Source organism: Numenius arquata, chromosome 10 (genome assembly GCF_964106895.1).
Source record: "Numenius arquata chromosome 10, bNumArq3.hap1.1, whole genome shotgun sequence".
Classification (NCBI taxonomy): domain Eukaryota; kingdom Metazoa; phylum Chordata; class Aves; order Charadriiformes; family Scolopacidae; genus Numenius; species Numenius arquata.
Genome location: NC_133585.1, coordinates 14,487,311 through 14,504,017, shown reverse-complemented (window position 1 = coordinate 14,504,017; position 16,707 = coordinate 14,487,311). Strand labels below are relative to the sequence as shown.

General features: G+C 41.0%; 1 protein-coding gene across 3 annotated transcripts in view; it reads right to left on the bottom strand.

Annotated features, from left to right (window-relative positions):
* The window catches only part of PHYHIPL (phytanoyl-CoA 2-hydroxylase interacting protein like), a 60,469-nt gene that overhangs the window by 39,173 nt on the left and 4,589 nt on the right, over positions 1–16,707 (bottom strand). The gene's annotated exons all lie outside the window — the stretch shown is intronic.

The window sequence follows — 16,707 nt, the reverse complement described above, 5'->3', positions numbered from 1 at the left end:
ATTCTTTTTTTTTTTTTTTTTCAATCGGGGAGAAACAATTCCATTTCAGTTAGCAGTTTTCAGGAACAAGAATGGGGCCAGAAAAGGAGAAAAATTAAATAAAGAGTAATAGGAGAAGAAATGAAAGCTTGTGCAGCCCTGCACCATGGGTGGGTGTGATAACTCAGCTCCCTCCTCACCTCACCACAGGTCCGCAGGGTGGACAAAGGAGCAGCTTCTGGGGCTGCTAGAGTGCAACACTTTCTCCAGGTTACAGATTGACTTTGGGATCGAGCTCATTGTGCTCGGATGGGATCGCCAGTCTCCAGATAAACTGGTTTCAGCCCATTTCCTACCACTCACTACAATAAGCATTCCTGGCACCCCTCTGTTGTTTCACTTGGCCAAATGTTGCCAATTTAGGTTATCAGTTTTGAGACACCAGAAACAGCTGCTTTGAGAAACGCCAGCTCATTGCTCACTGGCCCCCGACAAGCTTGAGGCTGCAGTGTTTCTTGCTCAGCATCACATTCCAGCAAGTCCACAGAGTCCCTAAAGTTCCCATTTCCCGTTTTGAGTCCCAAGACCACCCACTCTCCTCCCGGTCCTCACTGATCCAACGCAGTAGCAAGCTCCACGCACAGCCAGATGTTTGTCACTCAGAGGTGGCTTTCCACTGGGCTTTGGGATTATTCTATTCTTTATGATGGCTTCTAGGGTTACTTCCTCAGTAATCTGAGGAAATGAGCTCTGGCATTACCTTTCATAAAGCCACTGCCAAGTGCTGCTGGCCCGGAGAAAGAAACAGGTTCTAGGAGCCCTGACTCCTAGCACACCTTCAAAAATCAGTAGTGAAGCATAGGAGAAAGTGCAACACTGAGCACCCTTGCCCACACCGTCTACTCTTTGCCCTCTCCTTTCCTTGCTCATCTTCTATTTTCCCCTCCTCCTTGTCTCTCTGCTGTGTTTTTACCATGAAGGAAAATGTGTGCAGAGGGGTCAGGCAGAGGAGAAATGGAATGAGTGGGAAGGAAATCTAAAGAAAATGAAAAGGAAGTGATAACAAACAGGGAGGGAGAGTGTGAGTCAATGGGGAGGTGGGAAGGGAGAGTAATATATGAATGAATGCACAGACAGAATGAGGACAAATGTAGAATCTGAGAGGGAAGCAATGAAAGTGGGTGAGACTGCATTCATCAGGTTTAATTTTGGCTCTGACAAGCATTAATTCCTTGCACAGAAGCAAAACCTTTCTCCTTGATAGCGCAACTGTTCTTAGCACACAGTCATCTCCTACGTAAGGCTGGAAAATTTCTTTCTCTGAAAACGGTGTATTTAGTCTCTCAGCCTTATGTTCCACTTTCATTCCTTTCAACAATGTGGCAGACACTTCATCAGCTCACACAATCTTGTTACTTCTTTCCTACAACATCTTACAAAGTCCATTTGAAGCAGACCCTTTTCTTGAATACTGAGAGAATTCCCATTTTATTCTCTCTGCCTCTATTTTGTACACCTTCCTCTTCTCTACTTTTTATTCTATGCAACTGAAATCAGGTTTTTAAGAACGGATGGATTTTGCATAGCTCTTTGAAAGCAGACGGCTTTGGGGTGTTCCTATTCCTCCAAGGCCTCTCATTTCTCAGCTGCCTTTTAGCAATAATCCCTGCCTGAGCTATATCTATTTATCTCCCCACAACATTACCTTTTTTTTTTTTTTTAAGAAAACACTGGTTACTCGTTACTCTACAAATACTGGCAGACTTCAGTGGAAGAGTAGAGCAGAGAAACCTTTTCAACAGCTCCGCTTTCCTGAAGCATGAAACAAGCTGGACCTGCCTGAGACAGCATTTTGCAGAGTCACACTACAGATTTCATGCTTCCTTCAGCCAATTGCTATTCCCATCACCTGGGCTAGGACTCAACATTTTTTAAAGCTCAAATTACTCCCAGATGTGATTCTGTGCAATCATTCTGCGGTGAATTTAGTCCTAGGTATTTTGGTCTCAAAGCACACGATACTCTCTCGGTGTTTTTCTTACCTGACAGAACTGTACTCTGCTTGTCTTAACAAAGAATAGCATTGTCTGAGACACAGGTTACGTTTGTGCTAAAGGATGGCAAAGTCTTACAGTCTAATCAGAAAGTTTGTTCTGTGACGGATTATCCCTGACAGTGTTTAGCAAAAAATGTCACATACCACAAATATGGGTCAACATTATGTAATGGGAAGTCTGCCAATGGCAGCACAACATTAGAGACAACAGTGTCATGTACTTAGAACTGCAAAAGCTTGCAAAGAATTTGCCACAACAGAAGCCTTTAGCACTTTCAACACTAAATAGAATATTACCAATTTCTATAGTTCAACAAGAGTAGGTCTGCTGTTATTGCAACCTCACACAAGAAGAGAGAAGCACAATACATGTACCAGGAAACATGAGCTGTGACACACATCTCTTGCCTGGCGAGGTTCAACAATCTCGGCTCTCATGCCTTAGCCTGGCACTCACGGCTGCCCAGGTAGGTCACCAAGATCTTGCTGCAGGGCTACCACTCTACAGCAGACAGGCAGAGAGGCTGCCAGCCACCTGGAGAGGTGTGTGGCTTCTTTCCTAAAAGCCATGACCTCATTCAAGCCATAGAAGTGAGAGGAAAAGGTGCCGCATGCTCCTCTCCTCCCCACAAACTAACCCACACACCATTCCAAAGTTCTGTCCCGCCTGTGCTGCACTCCATTTTGGGAAAACGGCTTGGCAGCAGCAGCAGAGCACAGCACAGAGCTGCAAGGCAACCCTCTTCTTCTTCCTGTTTGAAAACACTTTTGTATTTCACAGTAGCAGGTTTTTATTCGCAAGCTATAAAAGAAATCTCCTTTCTCAGACTTCAGCAAGACTCAGAGTTCCAGCTCTCCCTTCCCACTTGGGAATAAAAAGGACTTGTGTTATTGCTCAGTGGACTGTGCAAGCAGAAGGCAGAAAGGCTACAGACAGTTTTCAGGAAAGAAAAACAAGGGAAGACAGACAGACAGCCTTTCTTTTTTTTTTATTTTATTAATATGTCATTTTTGAGGAGGAAAGCAAAATATTAAAGGACAGATAAACGGAAGGGTCAAAATCAGTATCCAGCATTTTGTGTCAGTCCTAAAAGAAGCTTTTAGCATTTACTAAGCTTAGCAACTGACTCCCAAAATTTCATGGAAAAAAATGCTTTGCAATTTCACAGTCATTCTTTGTCTTTAGTGGACATGTCTGTTTTGAGCGTGCAAAGGCACATACTTGCAAAGGATTGTGTGCAAGATATTTTTGAAATACAATAGGACTGAAGTAAATCCCACACGCTGGTGACAGAAAGACACACACACACAAAAAAGATTTAAGACCCTAAGTGAAAGCCATGACTATGTAGAGTTAATGTGCAGCGTGACACAGCTTCCTTTTCTACACAGACAGACACTGATGTATGACAATTTAGAGTACTAGGCACAGTATCTCACTGGGAACCTCTTTGTTTTTTCTCAGATAGGAAAGCAAGAGGCCCTCAAATGCTCAAATAAGGAGGATGATGGCACAGGCTCCCTTTTTTTCCCCTAGGAAAATCCAAGGCAGAGCAGCAGTGCTTACTCTTAGCTCTGGAGTGAGTCTCTCTCCCTCTTTCTCCCACTCTCTGGAAAGGTAACAACCACAGCCAGGCACCCTGACACTAAGTCCAGCAGTGAGGCTGCAGCTCTCTTGGAAAGGGGTCTGTCTGCTGTTTTCTGCTTTCATGTTGCTCGCAATGCTGGGAAGCCCTCACTATTTCTGGGAACTCTCCAGTGAGATGTATGCAGTAGTTCATACATCTCAAAATGTCTCTCCTTCCCTGTTAGGAAGACTTAATTCCACCAACTGCATTCAGTTGATGCATTCAGGCTTTTCTTGCAAGGCCATAAAGTATACTTTAAAACGTCAAAGATACAATTCTGAGGTAATCCTATGCCAGAGGACCGACTCATAAATCGGTAGTTTTTTGTCTAGTAGGATGTGAAAATGGCTTCTGAATGGGGAAAAGCTAGTCTGCTACTCAGATAAAAAGACAAGCAGTCTGTGAAAAAGGCAACCAGGGGGATATATGACAGAGATTCACTAAAGCACAAGTAGCACAAACAGGGTAGGCAAAGTCTGTTTCCCAAGTCAGAGGGTGTCAAATGCAGTTTATAGCAGCCAGCTTCAAAACAAAGGCTGCAGTTTATAGCAGCCAGCTTCAAAACAAAGGAGCTTCGTGCAATTGGTGTTAGACTTGTAAGGCCAAAGTGTCAACGCTAAAAGTTTGCATTGGTTCAAGGAGAAGCTAGAAAGTCCACAGAAAAGAAATCCTTTACAATTATTAAATCCACAAGTGATTCAGAGTCCCTAATCTGAAAACTGTTAAGAGTCTGGGGAAGAGTTACTGAAGACTGTTATAAGTGCTTGTCCTGCTCTTCATCTTCTGTAAACATCCATTTTCAGACACTGCTAGAGACTGTACTGGGCTGGGTAGGTCTTTGGTCTGACCTGGTACCTAAGCCTTCATTCCTGACCACCTACCACCACACCGTCCTCATTGATAATGAATACTTCAGTCCTCCAACTGTATCATCTGGGTGTGCAACTCCCAACCTACTCTGAGCAACGTAAACAATTAAAAAGAAATGTTCCTCTCAGATAAACAGAAAGGTATCAAGCAAATTATCATTTTATTAAAGCTATTTATGCTGCTCCTTTCCAAGTTTCAGTTTTCTGATCAGCTTTATAAAGCCTGAATAAATATTTAAGACAAATTCTTTCATAGGCAAAAATAATGTATAATTATTTTTGCATACTACAAATTTTTGCAAACTACAATAATTTGTAGTTTCATAAAATTTATTTGTTGCCTAATGGGCACAAAGTACTGTTAATGCTTAGCATCATCATTTATTAATTTGCTTTTCTTTTAAGTTTAGCCTCACTTTATTAGATCCATAGTATCCCTAGAGAACAACTGGAACCTTCTGTATTTCCTCTCACCTCTGCGCTGTTAATCATTCTTTCTACTTTAGTATCATTTTCACATTTAATTAGTGCTTTATCCTCCAGATATTGGACCGTATCTTGACCTTTAAAGGATACTACTGCCCGCTTCCCCTTGACGATGCTTACTGCTATTCAGATTTACTTTCTGTCTACAGTTCAGTGGCCAGCCTGTGATACCTTTAAGTGAATTTTAGCCCAAGCTGACTTGTTTTGGTAAGTCCCTTGAGATACTATGTGGCAGAGCACCAAATGCCTTTGTAAAGTCTTGATGCTATTCTGTACTCTAGTACTAATCTTCTGGCTTCACCTTAAAAAGTGGAGGGAAATATGTTCTAATTTGTCTGGCTTAGTTTACTGTAGTACACCTGTGTCGTACCTGGGTCTCGTTATACTATCCACCTCATATGAATACATTTTCCCCTTCTGCTTTAATATTTATACTATTTATTTCAATTTGGAGCCATGCCCATAAGACAATAGTTTCCATAATTATTCTTAATTCAATTTTTAAAGACTTGTGACATGCTGACACTTGATTAATCTCCTGATACTTTCTCAATTCTCTGTGGGTTTTTTTAGCAACTAGTTGTTCTATCAGTTATATAAATACCCAAAGGGACGCCTCAGATGCATTTGTTCGAGTGATGATATTTCATTATGTATTTCTCAGTTGCTTTTTCCCAGCAGTTCATAATTATATCAATGATTTCCTAACCAAGCCATTATTCAAAGTTTAATCCCCTTCACAATAAACCTCATGGCAAAAGTCCAATTATTTTTTGTGGGAATAAGAACTGGTCTCAACATTTATCTCCATATTACAAATTAATTACAATTAATATTTTCATGGTCAAGTCATTTTGCATTATTGTGCCTTCAGGACTTATAACACAGTCTCTTCACATTATCTTTAACCTCTTGGCAACTGTTTCAGTGTATCCTCATGCTGTCCCTGTTTTTCTCATGTGCACTGAACTTGGAATATAAAAGCCTGTTTTGGTGGCCCTCCAGTTTTCTGTTTCCAGTGCAGTTCATATTTTACTTTTACTTGCTTAAGTAGCCCACAGTGACCCATTCTCTCTTCAGTGTTTCTCATTTTCACTGGAACAAGACACATTTCTGCTGGCTTTCCGTTATAGTATCTTCTAGAGTCTTTCCTACTGCCTTTCCCCTTTCCACAAAGGCTTTTCTTAAACTCCCTCAACTGATCCTGTACATTAGATTTTCCTCATAATACTACATCCTTCCATTGGATGACATCAAAAGTCTTTAAAGACAGCCAAGAAGGAGGTACAGTTCAGTAATACATAAAGTTAATAAACAAAGTCTAAGTGACCAGGTCCTCAATGTCAACCAATGATGTAGTTTTCTTATAACTATAGAGCTTTAAGCTTTTTGTACAAGCATAGAAGTTACTCATTCTACATTAATGTTGCTGCCTGCTGGCTTTTGTACCATCAAAATCTGGTATGACTGAGGTGACATGGCAAGACAGGAAAGAAACCATTGTCTTATCCCCCACTGCTACTATGAACACAGCTGATTAACTACTAAGGAAACAGAAGGAAAATTATGTTAAATGAATGAGGAGGAACACCCAGACATTCCCTATCCCTGGCTCAGAGCCTGGATGTGTAGTGAGACCAGTCTTTAATTTCACTTGCTTGACTCAGTCACTTACTACAAGCTCTTATACTGTCTTTTGGATCTATGATTATTTAAATATGTGATCCACTATTAGAAGTTCACAAGGAAGTACATTAGAAACAGCAATTAGGAGCTGCATTCTACATGGTTTTGCTCTGGTAGGAATGTATGCCCACTTAGCACCCGTATACAGGCAAATTAGATAGAGAGAGTACACAGACAATAAAGTGACTGCTAGTTTATAGCACTGCTTTGTTAATAACATCCACAAGCATTTTAATTAAACCATGTTGTGCTCTGAGTGATGTCCTATCACCATTACTTGTGTACTGAATATATGGCAGCTCTGCAGTGTGTCATTTATTGATATTATAGCAGCCCTTACAGATTTCCAGTTGCTGTATATATGCAGCAACCCAGAATGCTTGAAGTCAGTAGAGGAATTGTATTCTGAGTCTTGAAAATCATAGAACTGACTCCAAAATCTGTTCGTGACTGATTCATTGCTCCTGGTTCTTAAACCAGGCTGCACAGCAGGATAGTTGCAAAGGCCACCTTTAGCCCAAGGAGCTTATTTGCCTTAGGATCTTTCCACAGCAAGTGGGGAGTGCTAAAATCCTCAGCAGTGTCTCAATGGGAGCTGATTGTAGGCGCTCTGGGTTGTCCCAGAGGAAGTGCTTTCTCTTGATTCTACAGGAAGCTGGAGGAGAAGAGCATCCTGAGGCTAAATCTAGTCTTTGTGAATGGCCCCTAAATTAATCTTATATGTGTTTGCAACAGCCACCTCTGATATTCTGCAATATATTCTAGAATGAGAAATGAGAACAGCAAACAAATAGAGCTCTCTCCTAGGCTAACACTAGCCCCTCACCTCCTTGTCCAAAGTTCAGGTGGCTTAATCTACACTACACGCTCACAGGGACAGTGCTGGCTGCAAAGCAGAACAAATAGTCATTTATCCAGGCACAGCTGTTGCCTAAGGACAGGGGTCTGACAGTAGCTCCTGTGTGATGGAACGCAGGTCTGTTTTCAGACTTGTCTGATCACTGCTTCTCTGTGACCTGCTGCACTTGCATCAAAAGCCCATCATCTGTAAATTCTTTTTCTCTAATTTCCTCTTTTTCTTCCATGCTAACTGCTAACCTGATATCTTACATGAGGGATTTTTTTACCAAATTTACGAGTTATTTCTCTGTTTTTCCCTTTTAATACCAGTATTTTTCTTCTTAATTCTCTCCGTTCTTATTTTTCTCCACATTTAGCCTAACCTCATCTACTCCCATCTGTCTCAATGCCACAATGCTCAATATCTTTACATAAATTCAATTTAGCCACTGACAGTACTATTTTAGGTTTGAACACATGACATCCACCTGGTCATTTCTGGGGTGGGGAGGGGAAATGAGGTAGAGAATAGCAAAAAAAGCAAAAGATTGCTTTCTGTGTTGAAGCAGTTGGTTTTATTTAGTGCAATTAAATTTTCTGGTGCCTTGTGCTTAGCGTAACTATTTACAGTAGCTGCCACTAGACAAGAAAGCTGTCTTCATGGATTTTATCAGTCTCATAACATATTTCTTGTCATGCTTGGAAATATGAATTTGTGCATGTAAGTGACAGAAAAGTTTTACAATAGCAGATCCAGCAGAGCAAGAAAAGTAATGGCAGAACGTGGAGCTATACAGTTTTGTACTTTAAATGCTAGTCATCTAGATTAGTCCTACCGTTTTGCGTGGGCAGCAGCTACACTGCTAGAGCTTTATTTCCTTAAATTTTTAGAACAGTCACTACACTTTTAAATATATTTTATAGCTGTAGCTCCATTAAATTAATTTCGAGGTTGTACCAGCCTAATTATACACACATCTACAGTGATATAGCTAATGTCATACAAAAACTGACTATAAAACCCCCTTAATTTCTGTGTACCACTAAATAGCTCCTGCCAGAAATGAATTAGCCCTGGTATTAAGACAGTACTGAAACCTGTGTGTATTTTTGCAGCAGAGCCAAATGTTCATTTAGAGTAAAAACTCTAGAAATTTATTACTACATATGTGTTTACATTAATAAAATTTATTCAAGCGAAGTTATTCTGAAAAGGCAGATATGGCACAGAGTGAACCTAAGGAGAGATGGAAAACTGAAATTCTTCAGCACTGACAAAGGATGATTCACGTGTGCCTAATAGTACAACAGAAATGAGTGCCACTGACACTGAATTGGATTCAAATCCTCCATTCTCCGCAGAGTTTGAGGCCTGAGCAAAAATGCTGTGACCACTTTTCTATCATCCACCCTGTGGTTTTGTTCTTTCTTGAAGTTGAGCAATATATCGCTATAAACTAGGGGGAGCAAATGAGGTACAAATCAAGCTAAATCCAAGGGCTAATGAGATTAGCAGCTCTCCCGTAGGCTATCTATAGCCCGACCACTAAGTCTTATGCCCTCAGGAGTTAATAACGGGGCTATCACAAAAACCAAAAATACACGACTGGCCTCTAACTGAATTGCAAGCAAACCTTCCTGCTTTCAGCACAAGAGCAGTGATGTCCGATAAAAAGTGACAGCAAATAATTCAGGGACAAAACACAGGAAGGTGCTCCGAGATGTTTTCAGGGCTTCTTCCCATGCTTAGGAGGGATAAGGGATGCTTACTGACAAATGAGACACATATTGGGAAGCCCAGCTGTGAAAGCAGAGGTTATTTCCCCACTCCTCTCACCAGGTAGTTCAAAACCAGGTAGTTCTTAATTAAAACTAGCAAAAAATGATCCAAAAGAAATACGCAGTGAGCATGATGGCTAACATAGGGAAACCAAGTTACCTGGGTCTTGGTTTTATTTTAGTGCACGGTGCTTCAGCATTTGAAACTGTGCCATCTAGAACTTGTAAGAACAATTGTTATCAGCAAGCATTATTAAATAGCAGACAGTTTGGGCAAAGATGCTCACTCCCAATGTGTGGCTGTTTGGGTGCAGAAGCCAAAAGTCTGGGAGGTGCCAGGAGTCTCAATATAGAAATAGGAGCAAGCAGTGGGATTAGACTACAGTTGGTTTGGGGTTTTCAGCACTCATTAAAATGACTGCCTGACAGCACTATTTAAATGGAAATATTATGCAAGCTTTATGCAAACTGTGAATTCATCTCGGAGTAAAACCTCCTTCCTGTATTTTGCTGGGAAAAACACATTATGGACAAATGCGTTCAGATAGAAATAGATCATGCAACCAGTTTTAGAGAGAATGTATGGTCTTAGCCCTATTTTCTCATTTTGGATTTCTCCACCCTCTCCAGGGATGGTGGTCTGAACTTCTCATACTGTCAAACTCTCACTGACCTCAACAGAAAATTGCTCATCTCAAAACACAGCTGAGCAGAGCAGCCAGCTGCCTCTCCTTCAGTCACTTGTTCCCAAACCAAGGTTGCAATCCCACGTGCAGCTGCAAGGCAGGCCACTGAGAGCGGAGTCAGTTCTCCAGCCTATTATGTGGTGGTTCCACAGGCTGGGGGAGCAAAAGCTCTGCTACAACAATGATCGTGAGTATCTTCTTTCATTGCTTTTAAATTGTTTTCTCCTCTTCCTCCCCCTCAACTAGCCACCGAGTCTTATTACCGCTTGATCCATCTGAACCCTAAGGCAAAGTTTTCAGCACTGGGCACACTCCTGCTGAGAGAGTTTTGTATGAATTATAAAGTCAGGGCATTCAAATAGTACATCAATTCCTTTCCTGCAGGCTGTCTTCATGAACGCTTATTCATCTTGAAATGATGGTACGCTAAGAAGTCACTTAAGCTCTTAAGCTTCCCTGATCTCATGTCACAACCTCAAGAACACCCAAAAGGGAGAAGGAGAATGCTCGGAAAAGCATAAAACCAAAAACTGTAGTCAGAAACATTTCTGTTGATGCAACTGCTGTTAAATAAAGAGATCGCTCCCTGCATAGATAAAGCATAACAGTATGTTCTGCTGTATAGCTCATAACAAACTTTGATTCAGTCCAACATTTTTCTCACAAAAAATTATTTCTGTGGTATCCCCCTTGTCTTGGGAAAGTAGAAAACAGCTAGAAAGCCCACCTGCATGCAACCTTCTAGAGACTGTAAAGGAGAAGCAGCAAATAGCAGAGATATCCAGCCCTCTTCTGTGGTGGCAGGACTGTGGGCTATTTCTGACACATAGAATATCATTCTGGCAGAGGCATATCTGAACATTTTTTTCCTGTCATTACATTTAGCAGTACTGGTAGCCTTTACAAAGCCCTCTTGTATTTCAAAGACAACATTATCACATGAACGCTAGTTGTGCACTTACAAAAAGGCTAAGCAACACAATTCTTACAGCTTAAATCATGTCTTCCAGGCCTGCTGGAGATCAGAGGAGTTTGCACAGGGGAGCAACTAAGTGCAAGTCACTTGCAATGTTCTACCTGCTAACTAAAGAGCAGACAAACACTGGCAGGCTGGGCTGGAGCTGCGGGCAGACAATGCTTGCTATGCCTCATTTCAGAAGTATAGCATTGCTTTCCTTTCTCTCATGCCCTCTGCCACACGCCAGCAAGCAAATAGGAGCATGGGAGCAGCTGACCGCTTCTGATGCCAAGGCATTGTATGCGGTGGACTGTAACAGCCTGTGCTCGCCAGCACTTCTCAAAGAAAAGGAGAAGGCAGTGTTCCTCTCGAGCCTTGTGTGAGGGTGGGGGAAGGAAAGGGAAAGGAAGCCGCTCTCTGTACGCTTTATCCTCTTGTGGGAGCTAAGCAGAGGAAGCCAGATTTAGGAAAATGTATGAATATGAGACCATGGCAGGTCGTCCCCTTCCACACGACCCAGCAATTGCAGGAGTGCTGTCAGAGCCGCAACACCAGCTCTTGATGCCGAGTTCACATGGTTTGAAAAAGCGGGCAAGGCAGAGGCACAGGGAGCCCCTTTGCACTCTGATGCTGTTTTGTCCCTTTCCTGGGGTACAGCACCGTGGCTGGGACAGCCAAAAAAGCACACACATGACAGAGGTGCTCTCAAAACCTCTTTGCCCTTCTCTTCCCCAAAGTGCTTTCTCCTGCTCACACTCTTTGTTTACCAGTGGTTTCTGGGGGAAAAGACAAAAAGGAAGAACAACGAGAGGTAGACATAACTTGCCATTTCCAGAGATGACACAGCACTGCTGCAGGAATCAGTGAGCACATGCTGGTCATGCTCCTCTCCACGAGGACACATCAGAGACACACAGAGAAACCGTAACTCCTAGGGGTGAGGAGACTTCAGCTTGACACGTACATCACCACTGAGTATCTGACATGTACACCCCAATTGAGTCCCCCCTCCCCACACTGCCCTAGCTCTGGCTCTGCAGGATGGTGGAGAGAATGGACTCCACACATTTCCATCATTCAGAGACAGTTTATCAATTGTTTGAGGACCTGTCCAGGTCAAGTTTGATTCTATTTTCAGAGCTGCATAATGACTGTTGATGACATCTGCCCATGATTGGCTGCAAGCATTGATGAGTACTGTAAACAACCGGTTTCCAAATGTACAGCCACATGTCTCCTTTCTGCTCCAGGCAGCTGATAAAGATCCATTGATGGTAGTTGCTGTTTAATATGGTAAATGATTTTGGAGATTACAGTCTTCTCTTATGTAATCTCCTTACATAAGGACTGAGAAAGAAAACACGTAAAGAGCAGAATTTGAACAGCAAAACAGCAGGGATCAGGAGCTCAGCACAGGTATTGCCATCTTGAAAGTCTTTTCTGAATATGGAAGCTAATAAAAAGCCAACAGAAATAAAGTGCTCCCTCTTTTAAACATACGCAAGAAACTTAAATAAGAGTTACAGCTCACCACAGAATCCCGTGTATCCCTGGTATTTAGCTAACCAGATGTTCAGTGAATGAAATGGGAGGTAACTAAAAGGAAGGTAATGAAGCAAGTAAGTTTTAATCCTAAGTAAAACAAAACAAAACTGAACAAGAAGCTCTAAAAACTGCAGCCTAGAGTTTGCAAATGGGTTGTTCCTGAGGTAGGTTCAGGTTGTAGAAAAACACGCTGCTCTCCCTAACCAGCTGCCATGTGGTGACACACGATGTCTGGCATTTTTTGCACGCTGATTTATGAAACTGTGCTGTGCTACTCCATTCAGTCTCCCCATGTGCTGTGTCAGCAGCTCCTGCTGTAAGTGTACTGCTTGTTGCTCCGAAGCAAGAGTGCATTCATTCATTATTGCTCATTCCTCATAATTCACGCTCCCAGTAGAGAAAGACAGAGGGAATGACTTAAAATGCTTAAAATCTTGATGGCAGAGAGAGGAGAATGTAAAACAAAAGATAAAGAGAAGGGGAAGAAGCAAGAGTAGCAGAACGGATGAAAAATGCAGAGAGACTCCTTTGCCCTTTTCATTCATATTTATCACTGTCTGCTCTGTTCCTTTCTTTATCTTCCTCTGCTCCATCACGTGTCATACTGCAAGCTTTAAGAACATTGTGCTCAGATAAAATGTCAAAGAGCCAACACATGCAAGACCTGAACATACCAGAGCGATTAACAATGTTCATGGATGGAGGCTGTTTGCAGGAATGTGAGAATACCTCAAAAAGTTTCATACCTACACAACAACAAAAAAAAAAAGTCAAAATCAGGAGAGAGTCTGTCTTTACTTTTGAGCATGAGGTATAGAAGGCTCACAGATTTACAAAACTCAGTAAGTGATGGAGGTTTTTCACTGCTTCAGGATGAGATTTGTATAATTTCTTAAGAGACCTGAGGTAATACAGGAAAAAAATCCACCAGCATTTGCTCAAACTTTTTGATGAATTCAGTTCAGCTGTGTTCAGTTCCTTCTATGTTTGTCCTCCATATACATTCTAATGAATGAATTTGCTGGTGATGAGACTCACAGAAACTGAAATCATTATGCAAATTATTCAGTGAAGGATTTGGAATAATGAATTAGTAAAGACTAGATTCTTAAAGACAGGTGCAACTTAGGAAATTTCACCTCTGCCCTGTCATTACATTAGTTATAAACAAAGGGCTCATATCTGATGGTTTGGTTTTTTCCCATTCAAATAGCTGTAATTCTGAAACTAGTTAACATTAAATTTTTTTTCATGCTGGACTTTATCAGCCTCTCAAATGGAAAACACAGACTAAACATGCATATTTTATCAAAAAACTTGTCTTTTTTTCTTCTGTTTGCATTTTTGGCTTAAAATGAGACTTTGACATGTTTACTACTGACTTACTAAACGTGAGCAGAGGTGTTAGGACAGCAGCTGATGATGTTAGCCCTCCCAGAGATCTCTGGCTCTGTTGCTTGGTGCTACGGTTGCACACACAGCTCTGCGAGTCTTCTGCTTTGCTGTCCTATGCCCAGCAAGTGAATCCATTTACCTCTGTCACTGGTGCTATGTATGTAACCGAGTTCATCATACTTTAGACAGACTCCTTGAGACAGACCTGGAGAGCTGGTAGCCCGCAGTGTCCAGATACATACTTGACTGAAATTTCTGAAATGTGCTCTTTGTGGGGCAGACATTAATAGCAAAAAAAGAAATCAATGTTTTTAAACAATTTTGCTATCATCACACTGAGAAACACAGAGATATGGGGAATTTCAAGAAGCTTTCTGCTCTAAGATAGCTTTTCTATTAACAATTTTCTTTAAAATATCTCTGCAGGGTTTATAACATTCTTATGGTGCTGCTTCCGTTTGCTGTGTTGTCTTACATCACAAGCAGTAAGTTGGCTGTCCGGATCTCTTCATTCACTGTGACATTAGGTACTTAAGCCTAAGGCGCCAATGTCTTTCGAAAGGTTGCACAGGGTGGCAATGCTTTGGTTCTGAAGATGAAATGCATCCAGGCACTGAATTCTCAATTTCAGTTATTTCTTGACCTATGCTGACAATTTGCACTTTTTTTTTTTTCTCCACTCCTTCTAGAAGGGAGACATACAGTTATACAAATATTCCTTTTGGACGCAAATATAGCTTAGTTGCAAAAATAACTGAATATATATGAACAGCAGACCTTATTTATAACTTCTCTGTTCCATATGTGATTGATTGCCTCCAGTAAGGATACTTTAATGTAGCTGAGCTATTTGTGTTGGAGGCAGTGGCCGCAGAGCAGTATCATTTGGCAGTCACCAGATAGCTGAGCTTTCTTAGTGCTCCCCTGTACGTGCCCTAGCAGACATTATTATTTTAAAAGTCACTAATACTGCTTATTAGAATTCTGAAGTAATGGTTTTTCTTTGCTTCTGCAAACTTTTTGCTTTTCCTTCTGCACTGAGGTCATGGTTTTCATTCTCCCCCTCTCAACCCTCTTTTGCTGAGTTGCCTTTTAAATTCATTTACCTAATAACATGCAACATAAATGTTGTTTTTTATTTATATATAACACCTATATTTTTGCAAAGTAAGAAATAGAGAGTAAGGAAAAGTGTAAGGATAAAATACCTCCAAGTCCCATAAAACAGAGATTATGTTTTTTCTTCCCAAAGTGATAGCAAGAAGGAAGTTCCCTGTCTTCAACACAGGTGTTGAAACAGAAGGATCCAGCCCAATTAACCTCAGTGGAACGGCACAGAAGGATTTTCACAGGAAGACTTTCTAAAATGACACCTAGAACTTGATGGCACTGTATTTCAATGTTGATTAGAATAATTAGTTTATACCTGTTATGACACTATCTCAAGTAATTTAAACATAATATGCCCTGAAACTATAAACAAATTATTTGGCAATGATCTTCAGGAACGCTTATGTGCAGCAACCCCTCAATAAAGTAAAGGAATGAAGTTATCAGAGAGTCTGAGCAGCAGAAGCCCTACTGCTTAAAAGATGTACATGTGGATGTTTATTTCGAGACTTTGCTTCTAACCTATCAAACATGTCCCTAAAGTAACGTTATGCCAGAACACAGACTAGGTTAGAAGGGAATACTGGCAAACACCATCACAACCTCCAGGTTTCTACTTAAGAGTAAATAGTTCCACACAGCCATGAGTATGCAACTAGAACTGCTGAAAGAATTAATTATGACCTACTCATGTTCCATCTGTCCAATATACGTCCTACTGAAATCATAAAAAAATTGGAAAACAATAGATTATAACATCAGGAGTTTTGAAAGCATCCGAACAGTGAAACTCCAGAAGAAACCTGCTTGACTTAGTATACAAACTCCAGGCAAGAATGGTACTGCTGGTATTTTGGAAAGATGTTGGCATGTCATTTAGATATATTTTGATATTCTCTATTTCTATTTCAAAATACTGAAATGGCCAATGAGTTATGAAAGGATGCACATCAAAAGTTGCAGGGTTTTTTTCCTCACGTTTTTATGATCATCACCACCACAGTATGATCTTTACATGCCTCTTGTTTTTCAGAAGTCTATAAAAACCCTCCTGATTATCAAAATAAAGCTTCAGGGACACAGAAGAATGATTACACAATCATAAAAATAAGATGCACCAAGTTTAGTTGGTTTTTTTTTTTTCTTTTTTAAATGTGTAACTCCATTAGAAAATCATGTAAACTTACTTAAAAAGGGACATAAATTCAAGTCTTGAATATGCCTTGCAGCATATTTTGGAGGTCAGCAAGCAGAGACTATCTTTGGTCTGAGATAAATACTTCTAGAGATGAAAAGTTATCAGAAACGATTGTCACCTCCACTTCTGTGCAATCAAGAGGGGAATGCAGCTCCTGTGCTTTGGCTTGATAGCAAACATACCATTGTGGGCTACAGGATCACAGTCTATAAGCAGGAGTGCAAAAACCATGTGTGCAGTTTAGATACAAATGCTGAATACAGAAGTCACCTTATCTTGTTACAAAGAAGCACTCTGCCATGGGGAATCTTCTCTAGTTGCTTGTTTCTATACTGACCTAAACAATGTATTTTCCAGCAGCCACGGCAGAAGCCCACTCCTTGGGTAGGATGAGGGGCAGGACCTGTGTAACCGCAGGAAGACTTCTGCTCCATTACAGCTGTAAGAATAGCTGTCTGCCATATGTACTGTATACAAGTGCTCATTTTAATT